A 17942-nucleotide genomic window follows, 5' to 3' on the forward strand; every position below is an offset into this window, starting at 1 on the left:
ACTGGAATAAATCTGAGGTCCTCCCCCTGACACCCGGAGTGCAACAAACAGATGTGGGCGCGGACTTCTGCTGGTGCCCCCAGGAGATCCGCTACTTGGGCATCATGGTCTCCAAAAAGGTAGATGATTTTTATAATGATAACTACATAAACACCTTGGTAGCCCTAGAGCAGAAGGTAGAATCCTGGGTACTACTCCCTATCTCCCAAGCCGCTCGTATAGCCTTGGCTAAGATGTTTATACTACCTAAATTACTGTATGTCTTAAACAACGTGCCAATCTGGCCCCTTGCCCGCTATTGGACCCGCATTAGAAAACTGATGGTAAGACTGGTGTGGGCTGGTGGACAGCCCAGGATAGCGTATGACACACTCGCAGGCCCCTACGAGCAGGGTGGCTGGGAATACCCCGACATACATTTATTCTATCTGGCAGCGCAAATACAATATATTGCGGGATGGAACTCCCCATGCCCCGAAGCTCCCCACTCCCTGTTGGCGAATGCAATTGCTAGCCCGAACAATGTAATGGGTATGATTTGGGGCAATAGAAGTACAGCCCAGGGTGGTGAGGTTCAACCCCTGGATGTGATGTGCAAGGCCTGGGAACTGGTCAATCAATTGTTCGGAACTACCCCCCATTACCATCCCGAACTACCGATATACAACATAGTTGGGATCCCACTCACACATGAAAGATCATTCAGGGAGCATTTTCAAACATTGAGGGTACAGACCTTGGGTGACCTGGTACAGGACGGGCACTTTGTGCATTGAGAAGAACTACGGTCAAGGGGTGATCACAACGCCGTGACCATGCTCCTCTACTATAGACTCAGAGGGATACTGCGGACCAAATGGCCCGACTTCCCTCGGCCCCCGCCACATACCCAGCTCAACAATACGTGATCAAGCCATTGTCCACCAGGAAACTGGTCTCTACTATTTATAAACTAATTAGATGTGGGAGAGGGGTAAAAAGGCAATCCTATAAGAATATGTGGGAGGTCTTATTGGGGAACCGTTGAGTGAGGACCAATGGAAACTCGTTTGTATGCAAACCTGCCACCTATCTTTAAACTGTCGATATTGACTGGTTCATTATAAATTTGTACACCAAGTCTACTACTTCCCCATCAGACTGTGCAAGTTCTTCACGGAGAGGTCCCCCACCTGCATAAGATGTGGTACAGATCTAGCGGATTTATATCACATAGCCTGGGCCTGCCCACGCATTAGGACTTACTGGGAGAATATTGAAGGGGCAATGACTGCTATGCTTTCTCTGTGATGGGGATACTCGCCCGACCTCTGGCTTCTAGCCTTGATTGGAAGAGGTTCTCACACTGAAATGAAACTGCTGGGAATGGCCTCAGGGATAGCCAGGTATCTGGTGGCAAGGTTTTGGGGAAAGAGCAACCCCCCACGTTTGAGAGAAGGTTGGAGAGTATGAGTACATGTGAACTAAGAGAAACCAGATACCACTCGTCTCTCCCAGCCACCAGACGCCCATTCAACTACTGGCCCCCTTTTCAGCAATATCAATCAGACACCACCCGGGGGCACAATCCCCTGGGAATACCCCATGAGGATAATAACTGGACCGAGCCCGTAGATCCCCTAGCACGATTGAACTGATGAAGAACAGCACCCTACTGTAACATGCAAATGCACACCTGGTGTGATACCAAACAACTTTGACTGATGAACACTATGCCATGACCTGATGTATTGCAAGTCAGGGGGGAGGGCTCAGTGGGAACAACCATGGGAACTGTTGGCTGTTTGCTGTTTGAAAAACAATAACTTTTTTTTTAAATAGCAGAATAACAGCGGATTGGCTTCTGCAACATTGTACCATACACTGCTACATAGGGCCTCATGATTGGTTGGAATTCTCTCCCAACCTTGGACATTCGGCTCGTTAGCAGCACGTGAGGAAAACGAATCCCGGGTGTGGGGAACAACGTCATACTACTACCCACTTGGTCAGTTAGCCTACCATATCTCATCTGTTAGGCCCTAAGCAAAGGTTTCTTCTTCTTTTTGACCCACCTCGTGGCATGCAGTTATTTCTCATTATGGTATTCTTGACCCTGAGTCAGACACATAGGGCCTCATTACGAGTTTGGCAGCAGCCATGGAGCTATTAGCTCCATGGCTGCCGCCAAACCGGGCTCCTTTACCGGGTTCCCAGAATGGGGAATTACCGGGCCATTCTGAGTTTGGAGGGCCCAGTAATTCCTCCCTCTGGGAACCCGGGCCCGGACCTTCCCCATTCCCATCTGAGCCCCCATTGGGCTCAATGGGAATGGGAGAGGGAGCTAACAACGGGCCCATTACGACCGCCCCGTTGTTAAATCCCTCTTCCCCTCGCGGTACCCGGTAAGGACGCCTGGTTTTACCAGGCATCCTTACCGGGTCCCACGAGGGGATCTCGTAATTTCGCGGGACAGGTTTAATGGGTCTGCCTCCATTAGCGGAGCCCGTTAACCCATTCCGCAAAACTTACAATGAGGCCCATATCTTTGTTCCTTGCGCAAAGCTGTTTTCCAGCTCCTTTCAGCTATGCAGCCCTGGTCTGTCTCTGAGGTAATTTGGTTACTTTTAACACAAGTATGACTTCCATCTTTTCTTCATGCCCGCTTTACCCAGGTTATATTTTCTCCTGCAACAAGCTTCTATATATCTCATCTACCTTGCGTTTCTGCATATACATTCTTTAGGCATTCACATATCGTTTCAGTGCATCTTCGTGTCTTCTCTTCTTGATGTCACTTTGCTCTTCTCTAATTTCTCTTATAGCTCTTCGATGTCCAATTGTGTATGCAGATATCCGTCCACCACATCAATGTGAGGTTACATTTAATAGGGTTGTCTGAGTGCATAACGTCTCTCGATACCTGGTGTCACAAATAGAGATCTCTTGCTGCTATTCCAATATGATGGACGTGATGGACGTGAGGGGGCGGACACTAGAGATTACATATACATCTGCCTCTCTACACAGTGGAAGTGCATCTATTCCAACAAGAGCCACCCTGCATTCTTCACTGTTATAATTTAGGTCATGAGTCTGCACTTGTGTCTCTGGCAATATTTTCGACTCTGATTCCCATGACACCACATTGCCAACTAGGCTGTATAGGGCTGATGAAAGTTGCAGTCCCAAACATCTGGAGAGCCAAAGGTCGCAGGCCCCTGATTTAAGAGATAACACATGGGGTGGCAGGCCATGCTAGCTGTTAACTGCCCACCAGACCGAGTTAATGAGGGCTGCAGCCAGCGCCGTTACCTGCTGCTATGCCCCCTGACACCGGCACTACCCCTGCTGGGCCCGAATAACTGCTGTAGCTGTTTTCACGTTGGTAAACATTTTCACACAAGAATTCGAGCGTGAAAAAATGTACAAGAATGAAACACAAAAACGATGGCTTTCTTGGATTCATTAAGTATATAGCCCCATCTCTATTTCTACGCAACCTACTGTAAGTAAAGCATTCAAGTTGTCATTACGAATAGTGATCTTTTACAACTATAAAAGCTGGGCGTTGCTAGGTCTGGAAAAGATCCGGGGCTACGCTACTGTCGGGATTCGGGGCTAGGTAGCCTTTTGCTTGTAGCCCCTGAGATTCTATCCGGGGCTACAACCAAAAGAGCCGGGGCTATAGCCGTCTAAGCCTCCCACCCGCCAGCAATGCCTCTGTATAAAAGCAAATAGAGAGACTAGCCGTTTCATCGGTATGTTTCTTAGCAGAGACTGCCTCAAGAGGTTGTTTCCGAGAACGCACGTTAGACGCAACTGAGGGAGTTCATGTAGTGCATCAAACACGTGAGTAAAACTATATATAATAGATCATTTAATGACACAGTTTTACATTAAAATAAACCACCTTGGGTTCATAATGCATGCTACCAAGAGGGAAGCAGCAAGAAGGCAGAAGTAAGGTCGAGGAGCAATGAGATGTTCTACTGACAATGAAATGATGCATGCCATGCAACACGTTAAAGAAAAGAGAGTAATAGCACGATGGAGGCATAATTAATGTGTTCCATACATATGGTCAACGGTGTTCGGGTGTAAGTCAGGTTGTGTGCAAAATGGAACACCTAATGTAAAGAAGAGTTGCCAGATACTAACATGCATGATACACTAAGGTAGCATACCGGGACTGAAATTTTGACTGCCCGATGTTTAGCAAGAAGACAGTAGACAAACATATGATATGTGTTTGCCCGAAGGTGAGAAAACCAAAGATCCCAGAAAATGGAGTAAGAAATACACACTGAACCACAAAACTGGAAACCTTAAGAGAAAACGTGAGAAATTGTTAATCTTCTAGGTCAGGGGTGCACAACTGCTTTTGACAGAGGGCCGAAAGTACCTTACATGAGGGCTATAGTGGGCCGGAAAGTAAATGTGGGCGGGGCGGTAGGCGGGGCGTGGCAGGAGGCTTTTTAAACCCCCAATTTGTACTAAACACATGGAAAAAGAATGTTTTTGAGGGGTAACGATTTTTATTTGCATTTCAAACTTACATTTTGTACTACACATTTTCCATTGTTATAATTTATTTCTATTTAATTATTGTATCTCGCCTGTTTAATTAACTTATATATATTTTATTGACCCTAGATTGGACATGCCGTTATTTTGGACTGCTACAGTTTGCTATTTGGGTTGCCCAAGAGGAGTATGGCCTTCGTTGAGTCAGCTTTCCTCAAAAAGCCAAAGATGAACATCTCCTAACTGTGCCTGTTTTAGCTTTATTATTGGGTTCACTCGTGGAGTGCAACACTATGCCCCATGTCCCTCAACCAAACACTATGCCCCATGGCCCCCTCAGACCCAACCAAACATTATGCCCCATGGCACCCTCACCCCCAACCAAACACTATGCCCCATGGCACCCTCACCCCCAACCAAACACTATGCCCCAGGGCCCCTCACACCCAACCAAACACAATGCCCTATGGCCCCCTCACCCCCAACCAAACAGTATGCCCCATGGCCCCCTCACCCCCAACCAAACACAATGCCCCATGTCCCTCACCCCCATCCAAACACTATGCCCCATGGCCCCCTCACCCCCAACCAAACACAATGCCCCATGTCCCTCACCCCCAACCAAACACAATGCCCCATGACCCCCTCACCCCCAACCAAACACTATGCCCCATGGCCCCCTCACCCCCAACCAAACACTATGCCCCAGGGCCCACTTACTTCCAACCAAACACTATACCCCATGGCCCCCTCACCCCCAACCAAACATTATGCAGCATGTCCCTCACCCCCAACCAAACATTATGCCCCAGGACCCCCTTACCCCCAACCAAACACTATGCCCCATGGCCCACTCACCCCCAACCAAACACTATGCCCCATGGCCCCCTCACCCCCAACCAAACATTATGCCCCAGTGCCCCCTTACCCCCAACCAAACACTATGCCCATGGCCCCCTCACCCCCAACCAAACGCTATGCCCCATGGCCCCCTCACCCCCAACCAAACACTATGCCACATGTCCCTCACCCCCAACCAAACACTATGCATCATGGCCCCCTCACACCCAACCAAACATTATGCCCCATGGCACCCTCACCCCCAACCAAACACTATGCCCCATGGCCCCCTCACCCCCAACCCAAACACAATGCCCCATGTCCCTCACCCCCAACCAAACACAATGCCCCATGACCCCCTCACCCCCAACCAAACACTATGCCCCATGGCCCCCTCACCCCCAACCAAACACTATGCCCCAGGGCCCCCTTACTTCCAACCAAACACTATACCCCATGGCCCCCTCACCCCCAACCAAACATTATGCAGCATGTCCCTCACCCCAACCAAACATTATGCCCCAGGACCCCCTTACCCCCAACCAAACACTATGCCCCATGGCCCCCTCACCCCCAACCAAACACTATGCCCCATGGCCCCCTCACCCCCAACCAAACATTATGCCCCAGTGCCCCCTTACACCCAACCAAACACTATGCCCATGGCCCCCTCACCCCCAACCAAACGCTATGCCCCATGGCCCCCTCACCCCCAACCAAACACTATGCCACATGTCCCTCACCCCCAACCATACACTATGCCTCATGGCCCCCTCACACCCAACCAAACATTATGCCCCATGGCACCCTCACCCCCAACCAAACACTATGCCCCATGGCCCCCTCACCCCCAACCAAACACTATGCCCCATGTCCCTCACCCCCAACCAAATACTATGCCCCATGGCCCCCTCACACCCAACCAAACATTATGCCCCATGGCACCCTCACCCCCAACCAAACACTATGCCCCATGGCCCCCTCACCACCAACCAAACACTATGCCCCAGGGCCCTCTCACAACCAACCAAACACAATGCTCCATGCCCCTCTCACCCCCAACCAAACACTATGCCCCATGGCCCCCTCACCCCCAACCAAACACTATGCCCCATGTCCCTCACCCCCAACCAAACACTATGCCCCATGGCCCCCTCACCCCCAACCAAACACTATGCCCCATGGACCTCTCACCCCCAACCAAACACTATGCCCCAGGGCCCCCTTACCCCCAACCAAACACTATGCCCCATGGCCCCCTCACCCCCAACCAAACATTATGCCCCATGTCCCTCACCCCTAACCAAACGTTATGCCCCAGGGCCCCCTTACCCCCAACCAAACACTATGCCCCATGGCCCACTCACCCCCAACCAAACACTATGCCCCATGGCACCCTCACCCCCAACCAAACATTATGCCCCAGGGCCCCCTCACCCCCAACCAAACACTATGCCCATGGCCCCCTCACCCCCAACCAAACGCTATGCCCCATGGCCCCCTGACTCCCAACCAAACACTATGCCCCATGTCCCTCACCCCCAACCAAACACTATGCCCCATGGCCCCCTCACACCCAACCAAACATTATGCCCCATGGCACCCTCACCCCCAACCAAACACTATGCCCCATGGCCCCCTCACCCCCAACCAAACACTATGCCCCATGGCACCCTCACACCCACCCCCAACTCAGCACACACACAAACATGCACCCATACAGACCCGAACCCCCCAGCCCCCAACTCCAAACCCTCCACCCCAAATCAGCATAGACACACAAGCACCCATACAGACCCGAACCCCCACCCCCAACTCAGCACACTCTCAAACATGCAAACATACAGACTCAAACCCCCAGCCCCCAACTCAGCACACACACTCTCAAGCATGCACCCATACAGACCCGAACCCCCACCCCCTAAATCAGCACACACACAGACCTGAACCCCCCACCCCCAACTCAGCACACACACAAACATGCACCCATACAGACCCGAACCCCCACCCCCCAAATCAGCACACACACAGACCCGAACCCCCCACCCCTCAACTCATCACACACACAAACATGCACCCATGCAGACCCGAACCCTCACCCCCCAACTCAGCACACAAAAAACATTTATGAATGTTTTTTGTGTGTATGTTGAGATGCGGGGGTAGGGCGGTGTCGGATGTGTATGAATGTTTGGATTTTAATGTTTTTTGTGTGTATGTTGAGATGCGGGAGTGGGGTGGTGTCAGATGTGTATGAATGTTTGGATTTGAATGTTTTTTGTGTGTATGTTGAGATGCGGGGGTAGGGCGGTGTCGGATGTGTATGAATGTTTGGATTTTAATGTTTTTTATGTGTATGTTGAGATGCGGGGGTGGGGTGGTGTCAGATGTGTATGAATGTTTGGATTTGAATGTTTTTTGTGTGTATGTTGAGATGCGGGGGTGGGGGGTCAGGTGTGCATGAATGTTTGTTTTGGAGTGTAAGTGCGGTGTATGTTGAGATGCAGGGTCTGTATGTGTGCATGCTTGCTAATTAGTATGGTGATTTGGGGGGTGGGGGTGCTGGTCTGTATGGGTGCATGTTTGAGAGTGTGCTGAGTTGGGGGGTGGGGGGTTTGGGTCTGTATGGGTGCTTGTTTGAGAGTGTGCTGATTTGGGGGGTGGGGGTTCGGGTCTGTATGGGTGCATGTTTGTGTGTGTGCTGAGTTGGGGGTGGGGGGTTTGGAGTTGGGGGGTGGGGGGTTTGGGTCTGTATGGGTGCTGTTTTGTGTGTGCTGATTTGGGGGGTGGAGGGTTCGGAGTTGGGGGGTGGGGGTTCGGGTGTGTATGGGTGCATGTTTGTGTGTGTGCTGAGTTGGGGGGTGGGGGGTTTGGGTCTGTATGGGTGCTTGTTTGAGAGTGCTGATTTGGGGGGTGGGGGGTTCGGGTCTGTATGGGTGCATGTTTGTGTGTGTGCTCAGTTGGGGGGTTCGGGTCTATATGGGTGTATGTTTGTGTGTGTGCTGAGTTGGGGGGTGGGGGGCTCGGTTCTGTATGGGTGCTTGTTTGGGAGTGCTGATTTGGGGGTGGGGGGGTTTGGGTCTGTATGGATGCATGTTTGTGTGTGTGCTGAGTTGGGGGATGGGGGCTCGGGTCTGAGTGTGTGCTTGTTTGAGGTTGAGGGGTGGGGGCCATAGGGCATAGTGTTTGGTTGAGGGGTGAGGGGGCCATGGGGCATAGTGTTTGGTTGGGGGTGGGGGGCATGGGGCATAGTGTTTGGTTGGGTGTTGGGGGTGGGGGCCATGGGGCATAGTGTTTCGTTGAGGGGTGGGGGCATGGGGCATAGCGTTTGGTTGGGTGTTGAGGGGGCCATGGGGCATAGTGTTTGGTTGAGGGGTGGGGGCCATAGGGTATAGTGTTTGGTTGGGGGTGGGGGCCATGGGGCATAGTGTTTGGTTGGGTGTTGAGGGTGCCATGGGGCATGTTTGGTTGAGGGGTGGGGGCCATGGGGCATAGTGTTTGGTTGGGTGTTGAGGGTGCCATGGGGCATAATGTTTGGTTGGGGTTGAGGGTGCCATGGGGCATCGTGTTTGGTTGGGGTTGACGGTGCTATGGGGCATATTGTTTGGTTGAGGGGTGGGGGCCATGGGACAAAGTGTTTGGTTGGGGGTTGAGGGAGCCATGGGGCATAGTGTTTGGTTGGGGTTGAGGGAGCCATGGGGCATAGTGTTTGGTTGGGGATGAGGGGGCCATGGGGCATCGTGTTTGGTTGGGGTTGAGGGTGCCATGGGGCATATTGTTTGGTTGAGGGGTGGGGGCCATGAGGCATAGTGTTTGGTTGAGGGGTGGGGGTGCCATGGGGTATAGTGTTTGGTTGAGGGGTGGGGGCCATGGGGCATAGTGTTTGGTTGGGGGTGAGGGGGCCATGGGGCATAGTGTTTGGTTGAGGGGTGGGGCCATGGGGCATAGTGTTTGGTTGGTGGTCGAGGAAGCCATGGGGCATAGTGTTGCACTCCAAGAGTGAACCCAATAATAAAGCTAAAACAGGCACAGTTAGGAGATGTACATCCTTTGCTTTTTGAGGAAACCTGACTCAACGAAGGCCATACTCCTCTTGGGCAACCCAAACAGCAAACTATAGCAGTCCAAAATAACGGAATGTCCAATCTAGGGTCAATAAAATATATATAAGTTAATTAAACAGAGATACAATAACTAAATTAAATAGAAATAAATTATAACAATGGAAAATGTGTAGTACAAAATGTAAGTTTGAAATGCAAATAAAAATCGTTACCCCTCAAAAACATATTCTTATTCCATGTGTTGAATACAAATTGGGGGTTTAAAAAGCCTCCTGCCACAACCCGCCTACCGCCCCACCTACCACCCCGCCCACATTTACTTTTCGGCCAACTATAGTCCTCATGTAAGGTACTTTCGGCCCTCTGTCAAAATCAGTTGTGCACCCCTGCCATAGAGCTATTAGCTCCATGGCTGCCTCTGTTCCGGGCTCCATTACCGGGTTCCGAAATGTGGACTTACCGGGTTACTCCGACATAGGAGGACCCGGTAATTCCTCCTTGCAGGAACCCATCCCCATTACCCTTTGAGCCCGCATAGGGCTCAATGGGAATGAGGAGGGAGGTAATAACGGGAAGATTACATCTGGCCCGTTATTGCCTCCCTCTTCCCCTCGCGGGACCCGGAAAGCACGCCTGGTTTTACCAGGTGTGCGATCCAGGTCCAACCAGGAGTGCTTTCCGGGTCCCGTGAGGGGAAGTTCGTAATCGGCGCTCCCAGAATGAAGGGGGCCGGTTCCGTACCGGCGCCCTTCATTATGGGAGCGTCAGCCTTATAATGAAGCCCATAGTGTCGGGATATAACACACAAGTGAGTTTTTGAACTGCACCCTGTTGCACAAGATTAACTAACAAAAAATCATTTTTAACAAAAGACCCTAGAGAAGTTCTATGATTAGTCTTAGAGCCATTACGGAACAAAACATGTTTGGCAGGCTCATTTTTTAAATCAAATAGATATTTGTTCATTCAAGACTATATATGTATAACTTTATATATGTATATAGCACATTGCACTTTGGGAAAGAATGAATGAGTGCGAATGTATTCTGTAGAATAATTCACGTATAGGAATGTATGGTAGGTTTATGATATCTTGTACATTGTAAAATTGTATGTGTTTTCAAGAAAGTCAGCGTGCTACAATTATTGGATTAATAGCGGAATATTGATTCTTTCTACGCTAATATTGTAACCACTAGACAAATGGCATTGGATCATATTTTATTTATTGAATAAACTGATGCAACACTGACACAGTTAGTGCATTAATATTCTCAGGCACATGGGATGTTGTGTTTGTAAAGTCGTGTATACCAGGGTTAACCATGTGCCTTAATCCCTGGCGTCTCTATGTGTTGTATAGTTCCGTCGCTATTGTGAGACTATAATGTATACATATGCATTTATATACGTTAACACATCTTGGAGGTGTCTATCATCACAAATGCTGGTACATGGTCTGGCTCCGTTTTCTAACATTGGAATCGTTTGTGGAGCTTTGCAATTGGAAATGCATCCGGCAAAACCTCCACACATGTCTATTTATTGTACTACCAACCGCAAAAAGAGCACTATCATTTACATTTTCAGCTCTGTCTGGGAACTTTGAAAACAGTGCACTGTAAGAATGTAAACAATGGTGGAGCTTACCACAGGCAACCCTTGCCCCTAAGGTTGTTGAGCCCTTAGTACAGGAGTGTAATTTCAGAAGTGCACGTATTGGTTTGCATCTGCTCTTTTGTGCTGGCGCTTAAGAACATTTAAATTGCAAGCAAAAATGCGTTGCACAGAGAAAGCTATTGGGCACTTGAAAGCGTATTGTGAAACAGGTGTTGAGTGAAATTACCACTTTGCAGCCGAGTCTGTCTTGCGGCACCAGCAGTCTGTCAGCATGTCACCTGTAAGAAATACCATTTTGAATTACATACTCGCCAGCAACTGTTAGAATAGAAACAGTTCTGAAGACTTGACTTGATGCAAGCACTAGATTCCACCCATTTGTCTTACTCATCAGCCCCATCACTTTAATCACCCCTAGAACCTCACCTCCTGTGCTTTGCTGATCACTCTAACAATCGCCCCTCTTTTTACACTGGCCCACTCATTTTGCTGTCAAAGTGTAGTCTGCTTTCTACTGCCACATTAAGTAGTTTAGGATTTAGGTGCAGTGACTATCATAGCTGCAGAGATGACGTGTAAATGAAGAATTGTGCATCAGGTGCAAATAGCACCCGAGCGCCTATTTCGCCAATCGCGAACAAAGTAAATAACATAGTATGTGTGAATAGCACGTAACAGTGGTTAAAATCGGGTTTCCTCTTCCTGTCAACATTTCACCTCTAGCTAAATGGATTCCGAGGCGTTTTCATCTAAAATAATGTAATTTATTTGATTGTGTTACTCTCATGAAGGTATTGTTTCTCTTATAGCAGAGGTTCAGCCTGGACGAAAAGTGATCCGCCGGCTCCAGTGATTCTCCAAGTGAAAATGGGGTAGATTCGCAGTTTCCCCACAGATTCTTCACACTTGATTTAATGCCAGGCCAGAGTGAGCCTGTTTTCTGGATGGGGGTTTGGGGACTGACTAGTAAGAGCAGGCGGTTCTATAGACACAATGGGCCTAATCTATGGAACGTTTAGAGCGGAGCATGCACTACCAAAGAATTCACCAGGCCGAATTCACAGAGCGGAGCACAGTGACTTTGCACTGCCAAAGAACACGTTCCACCAGGCCTAATTCACAGAGTGGAGCAAAGTGACTTTGCACTGCCAAAGAACACGTTCCACCAGGCCTAATTCACAGAGCGGAGCACAGTAACTTTGCACTGCCAAAGAACACGTTCCACCAGGCCTAATTCACAGAGCGGAGCAAAGTGACTTTGCACTGCCAAAGAACACGTTCCACCAGGCCTAATTCACAGAGCGGAGCAAAGTGACTTTGCACTGCCAAAGAACACGTTCCACCAGGCCTAATTCACAGAGCGGAGCAAAGTGACTTTGCACTGCCAAAGAACACGTTCCATCAGGCCTAATTCACAGAGCGGAGCACAGTGACTTTGCACTGCCAAAGAACACGTTCCACCAGGCCTAATTCACAGAGCGGAGCACAGTGACTTTGCACTGCCAAAGAACACGTTCCACCAGGCCTAATTCACAGAGCGGAGCAAAATGACTTTGTACTGTCAAAGAACGGTTCATAGTGATAATGTCGAATTCAAAAAAGTCGAATACAAAAATGTCGAAAAAAAAAATAATTCAAATGTTTTTTTTTTTTTGTAATGGGGCCCCCCACCAGCCCCCTGTTTATTTTTACTACCCAAACCCAAAAAAATATACAAATAAAAAAACACATTCTATTTTTTTTCGACATTTTTGTTTTTGACTTTTTTGCAGTCGACATTATGACTGCACACCCCAAAGAACACGTTCCACCAGGCCTAATTCACAGAGCGGAGCACAGTAACTTTGCACTGCTAAAGAACACGTTCCACCAGTTTTTTTGGTCACTTTGCTCTGCTGCTCTAGACGTTCCATGGATTAGGCCCAAAGATTTGATGACCGGGGAGCACAATGACAGCAAAGGCAAACATCATGCATAGACATCAAAGATTTCCCATATCTCCCACTGCTCGCATCAGTGAATTTGCCCTTATGGAGAGTTGTACATGTTATCACAGCTTCCTTTTATTTTGTGGTGTTCTATGGAACTCTGATGACATGATCTGTCACTGACGGGCACTTGACCCTGGGCCTTTCACGGCTGAAAAGAATCCTCCCTGTGCATGGATCTGGTATCACTATTGCTGTGGTTCCTTATCCCTCTCCTCTAGTGTGGCCAGTTGGGTTCTGTCCCTTTTGTGAAGTCGTCATCTTTCTCATCCCAAACTGCTCATGGTTTGTTTTTTCGGAGTCTCATCTTTACTATGTATATGTCAATTTCAATTATTTGTTTGTTACCAGTCTTCCCGCTCTTCAACCTGTTATGTTAATGCATTTTTCTTATACAAGTAGAGAGTGGGAACCACTGTAATCCCTGTGTTGGGAAGGAAATTAGCCTCAACCAACCCCCCAGGTGCTTTAGAGAAAGGCGAATCCCATAACTCCACTTGCGATATACCAAGGGGAAGGGGGTAGGCTAAGAAATCCTGCACAAACACAATATTAAATACAAATGCGTAGACTTAGTGCACACATATAAGGAAGCACCATTGTTGTAGTTATGTTAGAAACATTCGGCCCTGCATGGCTGCGGGTTAAACATAGACTCAGTGAAGAAACCTGAACAGGCCCAAGCGCTGATGATAGAGAGACCCACAGTGTTAGCTCCCATTGAAACTTTCCTTTGTTCCATAACTGTTGCTAAAACGAGTTATCCCAAGAAGGAATGCTGCCTGCAAGGCCGCGAGACAGTACCAGGCGCCTCACAATGCACGTTTATCTCAGCCAGGTCAAAAGCAGACCTGCAACCCCCACCCAGCCCACCATGAGTTACGACAGCCACAACTGCCCCAGTCCAAGACCCCTGAATTCCGTGATAGTAGGTGACCCCAGACCACCAACTATAAAACCAGTGGTCATAAAAGATCTAAAAGAACACAACCATTCCACCTTATTTCATAATGACACACTTTGTAATACGAGGTACAGGGTGGAATAAATGATAGTCCAAAGCGAGGGTGGAAACCTTAGTTGTGGAGAGCGCGATATGGACTGAGTGAACAGTGTGTGGGTCAGTGTGATCTTAAACCTCCCCCTGTGCCAGTCTCCAAGTTTCCCAGGTGCACGCCATAATGATAGAGTAGAATTGTTTTACATAATAACTCACTGCAAACTCGTACTTGGTTCCCTGGAGACAATGAGTCCAGCTGACCCCACGTGATGGAAGACAGACGGAGGGGGCTGGGACCAATAGTAGCTTGGTATCCCCTATGGAGCAGGCTGCCCATGTATATGGTCTGACCAACCAGCCACAAAGGTTTTTACTGTATATGTGACATCATTAGTGACAATGTGTTTCCCTTTAACCTTCTGGTTGTGCAATTTTTTCAGCAGAACATTCTTGATCAGCAGAGTTCCTTGCTGGCCTACCTATTTTTTGTGTGATTAAAACTTGGTATCCGTGCAAGAATCTCTTTGCATTTTTCCCCCTAGCAGGTTGTATTTCTTCTGGCGCTAGCATTTGTAGGCGTGTCTTCTTTTGGTGGCACCAATGTGATCCCAGTGCCCCTCCCCCGCACCTGCCGAGGTGTCCAGGCAGCCTCTCTGAAGGGGACATGCCCACCTACCTCGAACAGCCTCAAAAAAGCCATACTTCCTAGTGGGTGTACAAGAACCATCTTTGCACAATTTCTGTCTGCTCTGTGGAGCGGGGCGCGGCTCTGAGGAGAAGTGAGGGCCAGTGTTGTTGGAAGCCCGTGACGGAGGAGTTCGGGTGAACATGTGGACATGATTATAGCCTTGCAAGGGATAACATAGGCGATATATGTATGGGAGAGTGTGAACAGTGTGAACACGCGGATATTGAAATTGTAGGTGTGGCATGTATGTGGATTCTTTTTTTTTGTTGGTATTATTCATTTTGTCGAGAAGAATATTGAGGAAAGGAAAATGGAATGGTAGGGAGCCTCCCAGATTGAGCGGAGAAGGTGGCACCACTCATAATGTATAACGAAGAAAAAAGGAAATCTATAGGAGCCCCGCATAAATAGAGGGATCGGGAGAGTTTGTGGCCGTGCCTTTGCCTTTTCTCTCCCTGCCCCTTTCAAGTCTCTTTTTAGTTTTGGCTTTTAGGTGGTGCTTTACTTCCTATATGCCTAAACTATTGTTTTTGAGTACATCTAGGGAGAAATGGAATACGAGAGGGATACAAAACTTGTAGGTGTTGTTTGACTGTTTACCCGCCCATTGATTGTCCAAGGCCTGCTAATTGCTATGGCCATTCCCACCCAATTCCTGTCCTTCTCTGCCCAACACACACACACACTGCGGGATCTCTTTGAGATAACAATTTCAAGCCTTGCCTGCAAACTTTGCACTCAAAGTGCCTGCGAGTGTTTTTTTAAAGGAATCTTCTGGAAGTTAATGACTTAATTGTAGCTGTAAATGCGTACTGGTGTAATAAAAATGTCTTAACTACATTCACTCACTCGATTTATTAGTACTGTTCATGTCCTTCACAGAAGTCCTGTTAAAAACAAGAATTGGCAAAGCCAAACGTTTTGACTTGTGTATATGTATTAGGCATTTCCCAGGCACTGCTTTACTATGCCCAGTTATGCACACCAGTTAGCAGCTGCCACCATCAATGGCCAGTAAATACCAGTATGGCAGTGCCTGGCAAATGCCTTTCCCATTCCTATACAAATGTCGAAACTGTTGGCATTGCCAATGGTTGTTTATTGCTGTGAGCATGTGGAGACCTGCCCTCTCACCAGTCTGCCACCTGCCTCACTCTCTGCACCAATCAGAACATTCTGCCTCATGCGCATTTCCCACCGAGCAGCATGGGGACAACCACGCAACCTCTGTCTGGTGTCCTCGCCTCCTTCCTTTTCTGCCTTCTTAACTGTGCCCAATCAAACGTCTACAGGACCCTCATGCCTGGCCCTACTGCATACCTGAGCAGGGGGTCCAGTGCCCCTCTTCCACGTGCCCCCTCCTCCCACCGTCTACTCATTCTTACCTTATTTAATCTTCACCCAAAGCTCCGGCAACTGTCGCCATGCTCCCCCGGCTGGTTCTTTACATCCACTATCCCACTTCTTGGTAATTCCCTTCTCCACCACGTCACTACCCCATCACGCCCCAAACCTGTGTTTTATATTGACATGATGCAACATGCCCCTCGCTCAAAAGATGATGACGTTGCACGTCACGTTGTGCCTGTTGAAACCACTGTACACTGCTGGAATGATCAGGCGAATCTGGCCTTTGCAGCAAGGTATTCACATTGGTGTTCCCTACTCTCTCTCTCCCTTTGTGGTTCTGCACGTTACCCTTTTTCACTCTGCCGATCCTTGGCTCTGCAGCTGGCTGGGTTTTCCCAGATTATCCACCTAATTCACAGAACATTTTCCAATGCTGTTTTGCCATTATAAAAATGCTTCTGTGAATTAGACCCTATATCTTTTGGGGTGGCAAGGGGCGCTCAGTGAGCGCGACATGCCAATGGTTGTCTTCACATGCCAAGAGCCTCCTGAGCACATCTCGGGGACATCACACATCCATGCGTTCAATAATTCCAGTATATCATTTCAATTCACAAGAAAGCCACCATCTCTAGAAAACGCTTCCTTCCACCAGATGTCTGGCTTCCCCATCTCTAGATCTGCCAACCTTTGCACGGGAACTTATACATTCACATTCCACCCTCCTCAACTCCTTTGCATTTCCCCCAATTTTTTGACATTTTTGTGTGTCCCTTCCCTATTCCCGCTCCTCTTGTATTTGTATGATATTAATCTGTGCTAGACATGCTTTTTTTAATTGTCTTTTGATTGACTGTGTAACTCTGTGTAAAGTTTGTTTTAACTGATTCACACAATAAACAAATAAAATAAAAATAAATTCCTGCTCCTCTCACCCCTTTGGTACAACCTGACAATTTATCAGCCAATATACCAGCACGGTAAGACCACTAGGCGGTGAATGGCAAAGATTAAAAGCTTTATAAAGCATATGATTGTATAGTATTGTCTGCACAGCTGTGCAGGAGAGGATGGAGGGGAATACTAGCTGCCAGATTCGGGCGCCCACTCACTTGAGAGCAGGTGAGTCTTGAGGGCAGTTCTGAAAGCTATTAAGGAGGGGTAGACTTGAATTCCACTGGTGGAGGGCAAGTAGGTTGAAGGAACAAAGGTGCGGGTTAGCAGAAGGTGGCTGAGGAGCTGACAGGTTGGGGAGGGCTTGATATCGCAGAGTGTGAGGAGGAGCAGTGGTAGAGGGGGTTGGCTAGATAAGGGGGAAGCCCGCGGATAGAGTTAAAGACTAGAAGGAAACATGAAGAGGGAGGGATTGTTTAAGGTCATCTGGCCCCCACAGAGGTGACATGTTGAGGTGGGTGAGGACTGTGGAAGGTAAAAGGGAACAAGGTTTGCAAAGTTGAGAATCTCGTAAAGTCGGTTGAAAGTGTTCGGTGGGGTGGAGTGAAGGGGGAGCTCCATAAAGGGGCAGGTGCAGTAATCCACCATGTCAGGGACACGCGTGGGAATTAGTCTTGGCAGAGTGGGAGGCGAGGAAGGGGTGGATTTCTTAAGTTGAACCAGGCAGCTGTGATCAGAGTGTACTTAATTTTTATGTAAAGAAAAAGTCAACAGTAGTACATGGTCTTCCACCCCGCCATACTAAATAGGAGGTGAAAAGGGAAAAGTGTAAAAAGGAATTAAATTAGTGTAGAGAGACTCCCAGAACCCCCTTTGTTTTGCATATTAAGTAACTTTGGGTCTCACCCTAAGTTACCAGGGGAATCCAGACGTAGACCCCTTGCTCACTGTTCTCAGAGAGGCACAGCTCCACCTCACTGATGATACCCAAC

General features: G+C 48.6%; 1 long non-coding RNA gene across 1 annotated transcript in view; it reads right to left on the reverse strand.

Annotated features, from left to right (window-relative positions):
- Positions 1-17942, reverse strand: part of LOC138569673 (uncharacterized) — a 95089-nt gene that overhangs the window by 55177 nt on the left and 21970 nt on the right. Inside the window, exon 2 of the long non-coding RNA XR_011303300.1 lies at positions 11257-11308. This is a non-coding gene — a long non-coding RNA (uncharacterized lncRNA). The remainder of the gene's footprint in view (positions 1-11256; positions 11309-17942) is intronic.

This window comes from Ambystoma mexicanum, chromosome 1p, assembly GCF_040938575.1.
Source record: "Ambystoma mexicanum isolate Mex_15411 chromosome 1p, UKY_AmexF1_1, whole genome shotgun sequence".
NCBI classification, from domain to species: Eukaryota; Metazoa; Chordata; class Amphibia; order Caudata; family Ambystomatidae; genus Ambystoma; species Ambystoma mexicanum.